Consider the following 16,563-nt stretch of genomic DNA (forward strand, 5'->3'; position numbering starts at 1 on the left):
ATTGCATACAACATTGATGTCGAGGGCTGCAGCTCTATGGTGTGGTATGGCGAGTATCTGCGTCTTGGTCTCGTTAAGGATCAGTCCACGTTTCTTCAACCAAGTGGCCAGGTACTGAACTGCTGCAGTGAGGCGCTGGGAGACAACTTCTGGCTGTGGACTGCTCGCACGCAGCGAGATGTCATCAGCAAACTGAATAGTGGTGACGTCATGAGGGGCAAGGTCGCCGGCAATATCCCTCACATACAGAACGAAGAGCAAAGGTCCGAGAACTGACCCTTGAGGAACCCCTGACTGGCTGTAAGTTGTACTTCTGGTTTTTCCTGTCTCCACTTATTGCCGGCGATACATCAAGTAGTCTGAAAACCATTGCAAAGCACTGCTAGTGTTACGAGTCTCAGCGTCATGCAGAATATAGCCAGATTGCAGGAGTAAAATTGATGTCATGGAAGCTAAAAGAAGAATTCTTCCATTTTTCATTTGATCATAATTCAGGTCATGGCAAACAATCGAGGACATCTGGAAGTAGTAATTTTATTACTCCTCCGAGGTATGAAATTTGGACTGAGCAAAGCACAAGAAGAAGCTTTCTGCCAACAAGCTGAAGGAATTGCTTGTTGTTTGATCCTTTGATTTGGTCTTTGTAGCCAGTGAAAGTTAGCTGCTGTTTGGAGCAGAAACATTGAAATTGACTATTTACTGCATACCTGTACTCATGTAGTCATGTATTCAGGCATGCAGCCTCACTTGTACCAACTTGAACCAATGCTTTCGATGAATCTGCTCTGTATGTATATTTAGCAGATGATCATGTTTTCTGAGAATCTGCGGCGATTTCAAGTCAATTAAGGTTGAATTGTGATTGTGGTCAGAGATGTTTGGAATACACATCTTTGAAAAAGTAGTGTTTGTTACCAGGAAATGGCTCAACTTACTGTTACAGACAGGTTTCAGCTCTGTCAAAGTTCCATTCTCATTACAAGTTGCTGCTTCAGATCCATTTATACTATAACCTGTATCACACGTGTAATTCACTTGTTGAAGGTATGACACAACTTTCTTGTTACCACGGCCACGGGTGACAGTTGGTACAGTACAGTTGACAACTAGAAATGAGATAAAGACATAAATTATGCGAGACAGATTGACTAAAGAAGGAGAACGGTCGGAGAAACGGCTTGCCTCATTTAAGTCTATTTTGATTACGTCACTCCTAACTGAGCTCTTTGTCCACATGATGGAGTTTTCAAACTAATAATTTTTTCGAATGATTAAACTCGTCACAGATTATACAATCTAGAACTTGAAGTGCGGCATCCATCTATATCTTCTCCGCCATCATCATATACAGGTTTATGAACGCCTTAACATTCAACCCCTGCCATCAATGTATTTGCCGCAAACTCTTCCTGCTAGCATTTCGTGTAATTCATGATAACTGTAGTGTGCTTCTTCATGACCTGGTTACACCTCTGTCACACATCCGTAGAACAAGGAGCACAGATGTTCCCCTGCGTCTTTTCCCCAAGGATCATATCTACAGCCTCCACTCACATCCCATCATATCAATATCCTGCTCTTTGGAGAGTTGCCTGCATCGATACGATCACTGGAGATACCAGGTCAATTCCAGACCGCTCTTTTATCCCACCTGAAAATTCAATGATGTTGCTCACTAATCAAATAATTATGTAATCTTTAAAGAGTCGGCGTGGAGAAAGCAATTTTATGAGTGCAATAAAGAGTATACTAGATGCAGACATGGCCAGACAACAACGAGTTAATGGATTTTGAAAGGATTTTTATTAACTCCTTTCCATAATTATGTCCTTTTCCTTTCTATTTTTAGTATTTAAAATCGATTTTCGTATGTAATTTTTCTTCAATGTTATCGCATCAGCTGATTGTTTAGTAACTGGTGGTGTTATAGGACACTTTTTATTTTTATATTTTAACTTTTTCCTATAACTTATAGTTGTGTGCGTGGAGTCGATCTCATGTCATAAGGCGACACTCCCTGTTTGTTCTTCGACATTAAATATATCAATCCAGTGCAAGATTTGGTATCCTCAATTTTCATATTTTGATTTCGGGGTCCTGGGTGTGTGCATGCGGGTTCATGCAAGAGTTTGTTTGTATGTGAGAGAATCTATGTGTGCATGCGTTCCAGTACATGCATATATATATGGTTGAGTGGTTTCATCCACAGTCAGCTTAGTATGCTATTCTTGTAACGCTGTTCTAAACGAAGCTGTTGTACATGTGGCTGCGCTTGTAGCTCTTCGTTGTTCATGCGTAGCTCTTTGTCGTACCTGCTGCTGCGTTTGTGTTTCTTTGTCGTACCTGCTGCTGCGTTTGTGATTCTTTGTCGTACCTGCTGCTGCGTTTGTGATTCTTTGTCATACCTGCTGCTGCAATTGTGATTCAATGTCATACCTGCTGCTGCGTTTGCGTTTCTTGTTTGTAGGTGCTCCTCAACCCTGGTACACACTGCTGCGCTGTCTTTTACTCCTGTATACATGCGGCCGCACCGTCTTCTGTCCCCGTTGTATCCACACTTTCTCGTCTTGTCCCCGTTGAACGCCTTCATTATATATTCCTTCATCTCGTCTTGTCTCGGTGTCAGTTGTCTCGTCGTCTCAAAAGAGAAAAACTGATTTACTCTCGCTCTAAAACTTGTTGGCCTTTTGGTGTGTGGTGTGTTGAGGAGAATAGTTTGTCCCATAAGCTAGTGGTAGAAAAGTTGGGCTTCTAGCTGACGACAAATCCAATAATTACGAGTCCCTGCATCACGCAAAATATTGCCAGATCATAGCAGTAAATGTCATGAAAGCTAAAAGAAGAAATCTCCCAACATTCGTTTGATCATAATTTAGATCATAGAAAAAATTGAGGACATCTGAGAGTTGTAATTTGTGTCCACCTCCGAGGTTCAAAACTATATTTTTTCTCCGAGGTATGATTTTAGGCCTGCGCCAAGCACAAGGAGAAGGTTCTGCCGAAAAAAACTGAAGAAAATGATTGTTGATTGAAACTTTGATGTAATCTTCGTAGCCAGTCAAAGTTAGCTGCTGTTTGGAGCAGAAACATTGAAATTGACTATTTACTGCATACCTGTACTCATGTAGTCCTGAACTCATGTACTCGGGCATGCAGCCTCGTTTTTTTCAGCTGATCGACAAGCGAAGGTACAAACCTTCGCTCGTCGATCAGCTGAAAAAAAGATTTGTATGTATTGTTTTCCGGTTTGAAAGTGGAGAGACATCAAAGGTACGATGGGAAGCTGATTTTTGAGTGCTCCTAGCACATTTTGAATATCATAGAAAATTTTCACCCTGAATCAGTGCGGCGGTTGGCGTACAGTTTTTTGTGGATTTTTAGGGTGTCGTTTCGGAGCTATGTCAGTATTGTGATGGCGAATTGGAGAGGGTAATAATAACTAATTTTCTTCCTCTAGGCTTCTTTCCGTCGATTTTATTTCGTCCTCGTTGAAAGTGTTGCTGACTATCAAAATTATGTTGATTTTCCATTATACTTGGTGCCATGTGATTGCCGGCTATGAAATTTGTACTTACTGTTGCAAGTAGGCATTTGTAGAGTTCCATCAACACTGCACATTGCTGTTGCAGATCCATTCATTCTATAACCAGTATTACACGTGTAGTTCACACTCTGAAGATAGGACACCATTATCTTGTCTGCAATACCGTTAATGAGTGTTGGCACAGTGCAGTTTACAACTAGCAGAGCAATACGGCAGAAAAAAACATTGGAAAATGGAAGTGAAAAACTCAATATGGCGTGAAAACCAGCCCTGTTATTTGAAATATTACTCACGATATGATGTACACTTTCACTAATGCTGTCATTGTCATAAATGGAGATGTCATCGCGTGCAGAATTGTCAAGTGTCATTTTCTTTTTCTTTAAATTTTTTTTGTTTCGTTTTTCTTTAGTTGTTGTGTCAGGCCAGTGATATCACTGCTGTCATTCACAACTTCACTCACTTGAATTATACTTCCTCCGCGTCATCGAAATTGTCGCAGTTTGACTTTTGTTATAAAACTGGGTACATACTCCCCAGCAGTCGTACCACAGCTAAGGAATCGGATATAGACGACGATAGTCATCATTATCACTCTTCTATATCGACCTCCACTAATTCTTGTGATCCTTGACTGGTCCTATATCACCCATATCGCCGGAATATCGACCGCTTGTATCGACTGCTTGTATCGACCCTTTAGGCATTGTAATCTTTCGATTTTGGAGGGACCTCCACTTCAAAAAGAAAATTGAAAGAAAGAAGACAAAGGAAGAGAACAAGCAGGATTCGAACCCACAACAGTATGAATCTCAAGCAACCCCTTATACCACCCAGCCACTGTGCTGCAGATGCTGAACCCTGTTGTTCTTACAGTCTTGTACCCAAAATAGGCAACTTCCTATGTACACTATAGTACAAATGCTATACTAAAGAGGTTAAAATAGCTCCTAAAGGTTCAAATTGTGGGGTTATGGCAAAGGAATCGTGATAAATAGGATATTGACCTCGACTTCAGTCTATATGGGAAATATAGGCCTCGTAAAAGACCTCGGCGGACCTCGGTCTTATACGTATAGGATGACGGCAAAGGTCTATTTTCTGTTGTTGGAAGCTGAACATTTTCAACTAGATGCAATTTCTTCGCCGATGTCGCTGTGATGGTACTCTCGACTCACTGAGATCAGTCCGGCGTTGCAGCCTGCACATTTCTCGCGCTTAGAGCTATGCAGTGAAAAATCTCATCACTGTTTCACCTGAGCTGAGGTGAGAATGACATTGTGGAACAAACGGCAGCGCTTGAAGACACGTCGAGGGGTCAGCACACTAATGCATACAAGCGCGATGAAATTTATCGCTCTGACATTCATGCAAAGGAATACTGAGACAATCAGTAGCTGAGTACCTGCAAGGGCTGTGTAGACTCTGCATGTATACGGTAGTGCTAGTTGCTGATGCACGTGCAGGTACTGTACCAGAGATGCTGAAAAAGAGTGCACGCTCGACATGATAGTACACCTACCTGCATGAGCAGTGACCACACAGCTAAAATGAATGGGCATCCCACTGCTAAAAAAAAGTACATTTCAAGATCGAGGTGACTAAGCCGACGGTAATCCACCGACGTCGCTACGATCGTTTATTCTTACTGCGTTGGTTGTGAAGTAGAAACCCTCCATCCAGAGCTAGCAAACGACAAGCATAGCAGCTCTTGGCCTATGGAGAATGTCTAAGCGTTTGACATTTGACACTGCGGTGGCGAACTGACGCGTTTGAGATGAGGCGCGACCAACATACAACCTTCCTGGAAAATTTACGAAAGATCTTTTTTTCGTCTATTTTTTTCAGCGAGTCGCATCATGATTGCCATGGTAAATATGGCGGAGAGAAAATTTGAAAGATCTTTCTGCAAAATTTCTTCGCGCAGAGAATTTTTTAGTACAAACTCGCGAACGTTCGAATGTCATGTCAGCACATCATCAAGAACTAACTAAACTAGCTGTGACTTGCAAGCTTTTACTCTGCGTTTGTTGCTTTTAAGATCGGGCTTTCCTCCTTTCTTGAACGGTTTCCTTCTTGCGACCATGAATGAATTCCGAGAAGACCTAGATGTTGCCCGTCAGTTGTTGTTGTCGGCCCATGAAGAGGGTGACATTGATGATGAGGAATTGATTCTGTTTCAAACAGCGTTTGATGAGGAGGAAGGTGAAGCCGAAGGAATGGAAAAATTCTTACCAAACACAACGAAAGTGAAAACGAAAGAATCGAAAATCAACAAAGATGAAAAATTTCAAAAAAGTCAAAAATTATTCACACTTTCTGGGGCAGATCAATCTCGGAGCTGCATACGAATCAGACAGGCCGGATTCGTAAAAACGAATCTTCTGAACGAGATGACAACGAGACTCTAACCTGGACCGGGTGTCAGCACTTGTTTCGTTCGTGAAAAACGAGTCACTGGACCTCGCTAATTTCGATGACGGGGAGGAAGTACTGTAATTCACGCCATGATAATCTTTCCGCTCTGCAATGGTGATAGATTTGGAACATCTCTCTTAAAAAAATTCCACCTGTGTTTGTACTTTACACTCTGGTCCATAGTTCTCCTTTTCGCAAATACTATCAGTTTGCGCTGGACGCCTATTCTGTGTATGAATCGAGAAGGAGAGCTTTGCACCAGAGTACACCTTTGCAGTTTAGGGCCCGGTCCCACATGAATTTGCGGCACCGCTTTTTTCGCGCATCACTTCACATTTTTGCTGTCGCTTTCGGCGACAAATTGTGGACTGCGGCCACACTCACAGAAACACAAAATAGCTGTGCAGTCTAGGTGAGTGCGATATGAGGCCACCAGTGCGACATTTTGGCATTCTTTCAAGTCGTTTCATGTAGTCTGCGGGCAGTCAGTCAGTGCATTCAGCTTTTAGACCAGACCTGGTCATGTCAGTGGACACTGCGTGTATTAATTTATACTACTGCAAAGCTCAGCTAGACCGGCACAAGCTGCTACTGCAGAGCGCAACTAGGCACAGTGATTGCGCAGTCGTCTTCCTGGAAATCCTTCTTTTTCTGACCTGCAGTGCTCTCCACCTCTCGTTTGAAACCCCCGGCATCTGCTAGCCAGCTATGAGAGCTGTTTCTCGTGCAGCTAAGAGAGATGAAATGCAGCATGGTATGACTGTGTGGATGACACCAGCACTCAGAACAACATCCTTGATTTGTTTCTCGCTTTCAGCTTCCTGCCTGGTGAGATTTCTTAGCGGAGATGAACAGCGCTCGCACTGCTAGGCCAGGTTGGACTTGCGAGTACAGTAGTGGCTCAAAAGAATATTATTTCAAATGTTGAGGCGCTGCTTTAGCTGTCTCGCCAAAACAGTGGACGCGGGACCAGGCCCGACGAGATCGTTTGCCGGCAGGGAATACCTCCATTCGCAATAAGGTTCGACTTTGAGTTCAGCTCCAGGGGAGTCTACAAATATATTTTAGCTGCACTTACTGTTGCAAGTAGGCAATTGTAGAGTTCCATCAGCACTGCACGTTGCTGTTGCAGATCCATTCACTCTATAACCAGTATTACACGTGTAATTCACATGCTGAAGGTATGACACAGTTTTCTTGTCTGCACTGCCATGTAGGAGTGTTGGTGCTGTACAATTTACAACTAGCAGTACAATAACAAAGAACGAATTGGGAGAAAGAAAGTGAAAAAATGCCATTCTTCATCAATGCTCACACCATAACTGCACTCTCCAGCTGATCTTGACACGTTGCCACAGCACACCACCAGCAAAGTAACACATCCTTTTGTACTCAATTACGTCATACAGCTGTTTCGAGGGTAGAACTTCCGTCCGCGAAGGTAGACAATAGAGAGGTTCCGCATGACGTAGTTATCTTAGTAAAAACGTAGTTGATCTGCGGAAATTCTTACGTAAACTGCATGCGGATCTTTGTTCCGCTATACGAAGTTTTCAAACCACGTAACTGCCCTTGACAACTCCGAACGCGGTAGTGTACAACCGGATCGACCTGGGGATAGAATCAAAAAATTTGTACCCCAATCCACTTACTGAGCACCCAGTGGCGGGTTTAGAGGGGGGTGGGCGCGCCTCCCCCCCCCCTCAAAAGTTTCGACCTAGGTTTCGAAAAAAAAGGCAGGGCGCCGGGGCTAGCTAGACTAGGCTCGGGGCGCGCGCGGCCTGAAACCACCGTCCAAAAGCGGTTGCACGGTAGATCTACGGTGCTCGAGCTACAAACAAACAACAAAATAGTGTTGATTGTACACACTACAGACTAGTACAGTACAGTCTACAGAGTACGTACAGTGAGCATTTGGCCTAGCCCAAATTGGCCGGCAATTCTTCCAGCAAAATATGGAATTTTCCAACGAAAAGAAATTCCTGGCAAATTCCGAGCAAAATATCGAATTTACAGAGGATCCGGGTGTGTTTTGGCAATTTTATTCAAATTTCTTTGGTTTCATTGGGCCAACGTCGTGCTGAAATAATTCGTGCAGGTTGTCAGGAGTACATTAATTTGAAATCATGCTACAAAATCCGTAATGCTGACACCATTGTAAGTTTTGCTTTCCTCATCAGAGTCACCATCCACTTTTACCAAAGTAGACGGCTCATTCGAAGCCATTTTTGCCACAAACCAGGAGCAAAATGGAGCAAAATATCGGAAACGAAAGGCAATGCCTAGCAAAATATTGAAAGTGATCGGGCAAAATTTGCCGGCAAAATATCGAAGTGCCCCGAGCAAATTTGGGCTAGGCCTAGTGAGCATGCACACGGCTACAGAAACACGGTAACTTTACTGTGTACTGTTGTGCAGTGTGACGCGTCTTCAACGTTACGTACAAACTTCGAAGAAAAGTCTTCGATCAAGTCAACCAAAACACGATTCGAATGCCGAGGGCTCAGGCGGTCATCCTCGTTCGAATCGTGTTTTGGTTGACTCGAAGACTTTTCTTCGATGTCTCAGCGACATCCCAAGCTCTAGCCAGCAGAGCCTGGAATTTTTGTAAAGCGTTCCTGTGGCGGCGCAACTCCTGCTGCCGCTCCAACAGGAAACAGTGGGAGTGATGAAGTCGTTGTTATTCCAGTTGAACTTTCGGAGCGGACTGACAGTCACACTCCGCCAGACGTGGAAGAACCTGTTGTCAGCGAGCAGCCATGCAAAACTTCAAAATATCGTAACTCAGTCCAATCTCGCTCAAATCCAGTGATCGAAATATCCAGGGCGAAGAGAAAACTCTCACCGGTCGGGAGAAACAATCTGCAAAGCGCTGTGAGCAAAAGTTCCTGAGATAAATCACTCGTAAGTTGAGCCGCGATCTCGGCAATTTCAAAAGCGTGCAGTGCGACTTTAGTATTGAGAATTTTGAGACTTTTCGTCACGCTGGTTTACTTGAATTTGCACGGGTTGCACTGTTGATATTAGGGAGGTTTAATCCCACGTAATCCGTGGGTACTTTAAGTGTGTGTACAACGTGATACTCAGTGACCCACGTACAGACGTTTTCTGATTCATGACATACCGTGTATGGAGGCTCACCCACGTTCCGCCAAAACGTGGGAGAAAATCAGAATGGAGCGCATTGTGCGAGCTGTGAGGGTGCTCAGCTGAAGAAGTTTCCGAAGCATGAAATCAAAATATTGGATGCGCTTCTTAGGCCCGGGTAGCTTCGTCTTTGACCAGGTTTGGGCCTTTCGCTTTATGCTTTTGTTTGTTCCGTGTGACTTAACACAACATTGCAACGTGGATGCCCTTCATCCACTTTACGTGGATCACGCACGTACGGGTTTCCATTACGTGGGAACTAAACCTCCCTATTGTCAAGAGTACACAGCGAAAGAATTGGAACTCCACGATCGAGTAAAATGAAATATCTGGAGCGGAACGCAATTGGACGCATTTGGGGCATTTTCGTACTGTCGCTGCGATCTAGCGCTGGATAGACTGTGTGCTGGCTATCATGATCGACCTCATTCTCTTCCTCTCATAGAGACCTTTCCAAGAAGCCCTAGATTGTGCGGATTGAGTGAGTAGGACTGAAGCTATGATCCAAGGAACACGGAAAAATGCAGAATTTTGAAATTTTCGTGTGACTCTTAAAGGGTTAATAATGTTTCACAAAGCAGATGGTTGAAACGAAAGCCAAATGTTTCCTCATCAGAACGTAATGCTATCATCCAACTCAACCAGTATAACGATATTATCATCTGTGATGCGGATAAGAATCTGGGAACTGTTGTTCTTAATAAGTCTGATTACCTTTTTCAGAAGGCCAACGTCAGCTGAATGACACTAAGTTCTACCGTCTAGTTACCCACGTACCATTAGGTATAAACGAACCCTTTACTCGTTTTGTACCAGAAGTTAATTTCCTCGAAGACGAACTTCTAGACATTTGCAATGACTATGATGACTTGCTTAATGTTAAAGACCGCTCTTGTATGTTTGCTGCTTTTCCGTTTAAACCCGCTAAGTTTTACCTTTTACCAAAGCTACACAAGCCTCTAGGTCCGTGTGGGTTAAAGGGACGGCCTATTGCGTCGTGTGTTAATTACTGCACATCTCCTGCTTCCCGTTTTGTTGACCACCATTTGCGAATAGTTTTGCTCTCCCTAGTAGACACAACAATTCTTAAAAACAACAATGCTTACATATCGTTGGAAAACCTCTAGCTTTCCTAACAATGTCAGTATTCTCACAGCAGATGTGGAATCACTTAACACTAACATGAACTGGCATGACACTATAGCTGCAGTCGATTCTCTGTTAGTCAACCACCCACTTCGAAATCTCTTGTTAGATCTGCTGAAGTTTGTTCTAGAAAACAACTACTTCATTTTTGATAACATTCTATACCACCAAGAGTTCGGAATGGCCATGGGTACCCCAATGGCCGCAAATGTGGGCAACGGCTTCCTTTTCGCACATGAAATGAAGTCTATTACCACATTTAAGTCATCCATGCATTTATTCAATCGATTCATTGATGATCGTGTCTTAGTGATCGAAGAATCTGCTAATTTAGCAGCTTTGCAAGCGTCGCTCTTCAGTGAGCTTCCAAGTATCAAACTAAATTGGTCATTGCCCTCGGAATCTTGCATCTTCCTGGATGTGGACATTTTCAAAACATCTAACATTGATCACTGTGTGTTTGAGCTTCGTACATTCCAGAAACCGCGCTATGCATACCTATACAGACCATTTTTCTCCGATCACCCAAGAGCTAATCTGCGTGCTTTCATCAAGGCTGAGCTGTTGCGTTACAACAGAACAAACTCAAGACTTGCTGACATTCAACATGTAAGATCTTTGTTCTGGAAACGTTTACGCAGAAGAGGTTATCCTCCGCAATTTCTGGCTAGCTCATTCACTGATGTTTTGCCTACTGTAATGAATCATGCTATAGAATGCAAAATTCCCAAGCCTAAGTCTGATACTATAGTATTTACTACTCAGTACCATCCGCATTTCATTACTGATGATTACAAAGCTCTCATTAAACAACCCTTTATGAAGGACGGGAACATCTTTTTCAGGCGAACTAAGCAATTAATTTTTCGGGAGAATGAATTTGAAGACACCACTGCAGCTGTACTTATGGTTGATAAATATGGTGGTAAAGACACACCTGACCATAAGTACAGCTGCAGTGGTGTCTTCAAATTCATTCTCCCGAGTCAAGCTCCGTGTGAAGACATCCAAGAAGAAGATTGCCTGATGAGTCCAGCGGGGACGAAACGTACGTCGCAATCGAGCTATGTCGTTGCTGTGTCATCTGCTATGTGCCATGCACTACTTGATGTACCAGCCTGCTATGCCGGATACCGCCAACCATGCATCGACAAGGCGCCAGGCGCGAACTGATGGTGGTGGTGGTGAGAAGGAGAGCTCTGTGCCAGAACTTTGTAGCCTAGAGAGCGTGTGTGGGCAGGCGTGTGTTTACCGCCATATTGCCAGGTGTGTCTTTACCACCATATTTATCAACTAAGCAATTGTTCTATTAAACTTGTACAATTTATATTCCTCTACTACATGAACTGCTACGCTTACATTCTATTGTACAAATCACTGACACTGGCAGGGCACAGCGCTCGGCGTTTAGGTGGGAACCAGAAATTTCTGGTTCCCACCTAAACTTTCCCCCCTTTTCTCCCGCTCTCTTTTATTCTGCATAATCTTGACTCTGTACAAACATTCTGGTTCTCTGACCGCAAATTTTGACCCCCAGTCTTACGGTCCAGGACATTAGTTCTACTTGTACAACTTTTTTTTACATTTGTTACACTTGTCTGAAACTCAAGTTATGGCGCCTTTAAAACTTGCTAAATACTAGTAGCGCATTTACTGCCCAAGCACCCATCTGGCAAATAGAATCAAGCCCTATACAACTAATAGTCTTTATTCATTATATTTCTTCCTTGTCTCTGACCAAGCCTTACAGGCAGAAACGCGTAAGGGGTCGTCCAAGGTTACCAATAATATTTTCAAAACGAAATGTTTTCGTTTGTGGGTGAGTGGGTTTGATGGAGTTTCGTTTTGAAAATAATTATTGAATGCTGATGGAGAATGCCCAGTTACTTCTGGATGTCGAAAATTGACATCAATATTTTATTGAAATTCGTTTTACCAGCAGAAAAGGTGGGTGGGTGGGTGGGGGCTGAAAAATACTAAAACGTTTCGTTTTGTAAAAACAATCGGTAACCCCGGACGGCCCCTAAGATTAATGGATCATAACTATATATAAAGACTTGACCTTGCTGTGCGTGTGTGTGCTCTGTCGGAGGACCTTACATCCTACTGTAGATATCGTACATGCAGTTGTATGTAGTACTATGTACGCACGTGCAGGCATGCCGTGCTTGTACCGCTTTATGTATAGCACGAGAGAGATGACATGGCGCACTTCTGATAGAGAACTAAAGAAGATCTGTTTAGCACAATGGCTGTCTTGTGAGTGACTGAATAGATGTCTACATTGTTGGCACACTACCACTCTGTAACTTTCCAGCTGAAAGAAAGCATGGACAGGCGAGCATTTACCGCCACTACACCATATGGTTCGACTTTGACCTCAGCTAAGGGGAGTCCTAAATTTCACTTCTATCCATACAAGTTACATTGTTTGCACTTACTGTTGCAAGTAGGCATTTGTAGAGTTCCATCAGCACTGCACATTGCTGTGGCAGATCCATTCATTCTATAACCAGTATTACACGTGTAATTCACATGCTGAAGGTATGACACAGTTTTCTTGTCTGCACTGCCATGAAGGAGTGTGGGTGCTGTACAATTTACAACTAGCAGTACAAAAAACAAAGCACCACGCAGTTGCAGTGTTGAAAAAGAGACAGCAGAGACAGATGAATGGCGACTGTAACTCGGCCGACGACAATTCGGGAAGATTCTGAATGACTGTGACACCACCTCTGTGTTTATTCTCTTGAATTATATACAGTCAACTTTGTGTATAACGAGGCATCAGAAAAGTGTCCGAATTGGTGCATTGCCGCTATATCCGCAGTTGTTATTAGCGAAGTTGACTGGACTACCGGTGCAGGCGGATGTCAAACCATGCACAATATCAAGTGTGAATGTCCCAATGGACCTCTTTAGCGATATTTTTGGAGCGTATATTTTGACGTTATTCGGCGAAATGAGTAGGAAAAGAGGCGAGTTATTGCAACTTCTGGGATTCCGTATTCAATGAAAAAATGAGGATATAGTCTTAGAGATGCTTGTATAACAGATCTTCCAACTCACTGTTACAGACGGGTCTCAGCTCCGTCAAATTTCCAGTAGCACTGCAAGTTGCTGCTTCAGATCCATTTATACTATAACCAATGTTACATGTGTAATTCACTTGTTGAAGGTATGACAGAACTCTCTTGTCACCACGGCCATGGGTGACAGTTGGCACAGTACAATGGACAACTAGAATCAGATGACAAAGAAAAATGTAGGGAACAGAGAAAACAAGCAGGATAAGGCTAGAAGAAGCAGCTCGCCAGATTAAGCAAGGATTCAACAGGTTCGATTGGCATCGTATACGCTCTACATGCAGTCATGAGTCAGTCAAGTGTCAAGTCAGCCCATATGAATGGCAGTGTAAGTGTGCGCGTGCGTGTGTGTGTGCGCGCGTGTGTGTGTGTATGTGTGTGTGCGTATGTAGACGATACTGGCGCCTCTTGTGCAATCGTTCCCGGCCGTCTGTGCCAAAGCCTAGAGTGTTCATTTGCGGCTGTGGCAGGGTCTTCCGTCGGCCCACCAATCTAACTCGCGACAGGAATACTCAAACTCCTAACGCTATCATTGCATGGAGCAATGGGCATCCAAAGGTGTGTGTGTGTGTGTGTGTGCGCGTGTGCGCGCGTCTGTGTACCTCTGTGTGTGTGTGCCTCTGTGTGTGTGCGTGTGTGTGTGTGTGTGTGCGTGTGTGTGCGTGTGTCCGCGTGCGCGCACGTGCGTGTGCGTGTGTGTGTGTGTGTGTGTGTGTGTGTGTGTGTGTGTGTGTGCGTGTGTGTTTGTGTGTGTGTGTGTGTGTGTGAATCTGTGTTTGGGTGTGTTTTGCTTCAACCAATGTCAACTATCAGTCGCCGAGTTACCAAAAATATATAGTGGCTTGTAAAATTTAACAGGAACCAGAAAGAATAATTCAATCACCATGAGCAATTACAATATAATAGATGCGGATGGAGAGCCAAGGACTAATTTATAGAAAAGCAAAAGGACCAAGGAACTACAAGATTTGCTATCATGTCCACAAACACCATCAGTTACTAAACAATCAGCTCAAGCGATAACATTGCACGACGGTTCTGACGTTCTACTGCTACAGTATTATACTTTATGTTTTCTTGCACTTACTGTGGCAAGTAACTGTTAGGCATTTGTAGAGTTCCATCAGCACTGCACATTGCTGTTGCAGATCCATTCATTCTATAACCAGTATTACACGTGTAATTCACACTCTGAAGATAGGACACCATTGTCTTGTCTGCATTGCCATTCATGAGTGTTGGCACTGTGCACTTCACAACTAGCAGAACAAGAACAAAAGAACAATGTGAAGAAGAGCAAAAGAAGTTTGGAAAAATGAACTGAAAACTACTCGCATGCTCTAGGCTCGTTGTCTGACATTGAACATTATCTGTAGCTCGGTGATAAACGGACTTGAAAATTGGATGATATAGTCTTAGAGATGCTTGTTTAACAGATCTTCCAACTCACTGTTACAGACGGGTTTCAGCTCCGTCAAAGTTCCAGTAGCACTGCAAGTTGCTGCTTCAGATCCATTTATACTATAACCAATGTCACATGTGTAATTCACTTGTTGAAGGTATGACACAACTCTCTTGTCACCACGGCCATGGGTGACAGTTGGCACAGTACAATTGACAACTAGAATGAGATGGCAATGAAAAATGTAGGGAACAGAGAAAACAAGCAGAAGAACGCTAGAAGAAGCAGCTCGCCACATTAACCAAGGATTCAACAGGTTTGATTGGCATAGTATGCGCTCTACATGCAGTCGCGAGTCAGTCAAGTGTCAAGTCAGCCCATATGAATGTCAGTGTAAATGTGCGCCCGCACGTGTGTGTGTGTGTGTGTGTGTGTGTGTGCGCGCGCATGTGCGCGTGTGTGTGCATGTGTGTGTTCGTGTGTAGACGAGAATGTCGCCTCATGTGCAATCACATCCGGCCGGCTGTGCCAAAGCCTAGAGTGTTCATTTGCGACTGTGGCAGGGTCTTCCGCCGGGCCAACGATCTAACTCGCAACAGGAATACTGCAACTCCTAATGCTATCATCGCATGGAGCAATGGGCATCCGAAGGTCCAAAGGTGTGTGTGTGTGTGTGTGTGTGTGTGTGCGGGCGCGTGTGTGTGTGTGTGTGTGTGTGTGTGTGTGTGTGTGTGTGTGTGTGTGTGAATCTCTGTTTGTGTGAGTTTTGCTTCAACCAATGTCAACTATCAGTCGCCGAGTTACCAAAAATATATAGTGGCTTGTAAAATTTAACGGGAACCAGAATGAATAATTCAATCGCCATGCGCAATTACAGTATTATAGATGCGGATGGAGAGCCAAGGACTAATTTATAGAAAAGGACCAAGGAACTACAAGATTTGCTATTATGTCCACTAACACCATCAGTTACTAAACAATCAGCTCAAGCGATAACATTGCACGACGGTACTGACGTTCTACTGCTACAGTATTAAACTTTATGTTTTCTTGCACTTACTGTTGCAAGTAGGCATTTGTAGAGTTCCATCAGCACTGCACATTGCTGTTGCAGATCCATTCATTCTATAACCAGTATTACACGTGTAATTCACACTCTGAAGATAGGACACCATTGTCTTGTCTGCATTGCCATTCATGAGTGTTGGCACTGTGCAATTCACAACTAGCAGAACAAGAACAAAAGAACAATGTGAAGAAGAGCAAAAGAAGTTTGGAAAAATGAAGTGAAAACTACCCGCATGCTCTAGGCTCTTTGTCTGACATTGAACATTTTCTGTAGCTCGGTGATAATGATGTATTCATGTAATGAATTCAGTTTAGCGTAGGCGCACATCTCGCAACTACGTATCTGCTGCGCAACAGCGCCCTCTACAGTTCTGGCCGCGACACTTGTTTAGCGCGTCCTGCCGCGACTGGCAAGACTGCCTGCTGTGCATTACATTAAATTATGCGTACGCCATCACAATAATTAATTCAGTTTTGATCGGGTCGGAGTCCGCAACGTGGCACATCTACTTGCCATTCTCAGTTTTGAGTCTTCTCTGCTTTGGCTCATGCCCGACTTGCATCCTGCTCCCTTTGTCTTTTGCTGCTGGGCATCGAGCTGGACTGTGGCAGACTGGAGGCCCGCCTACCAGACACCAAGTTGCAAGATCTCCGCACCTTGCTCGACCAGTATGTCAACCGTGGCGACATGACCCAACGCGAACTCGACTCACTATTGGGAAAACTCTCCTTCGCAGCTCGGGTAATTATAC

The sequence above is a fragment of the Sycon ciliatum genome, chromosome 9 (assembly GCF_964019385.1).
Source record: "Sycon ciliatum chromosome 9, ocSycCili1.1, whole genome shotgun sequence".
NCBI lineage: Eukaryota > Metazoa > Porifera > Calcarea > Leucosolenida > Sycettidae > Sycon > Sycon ciliatum.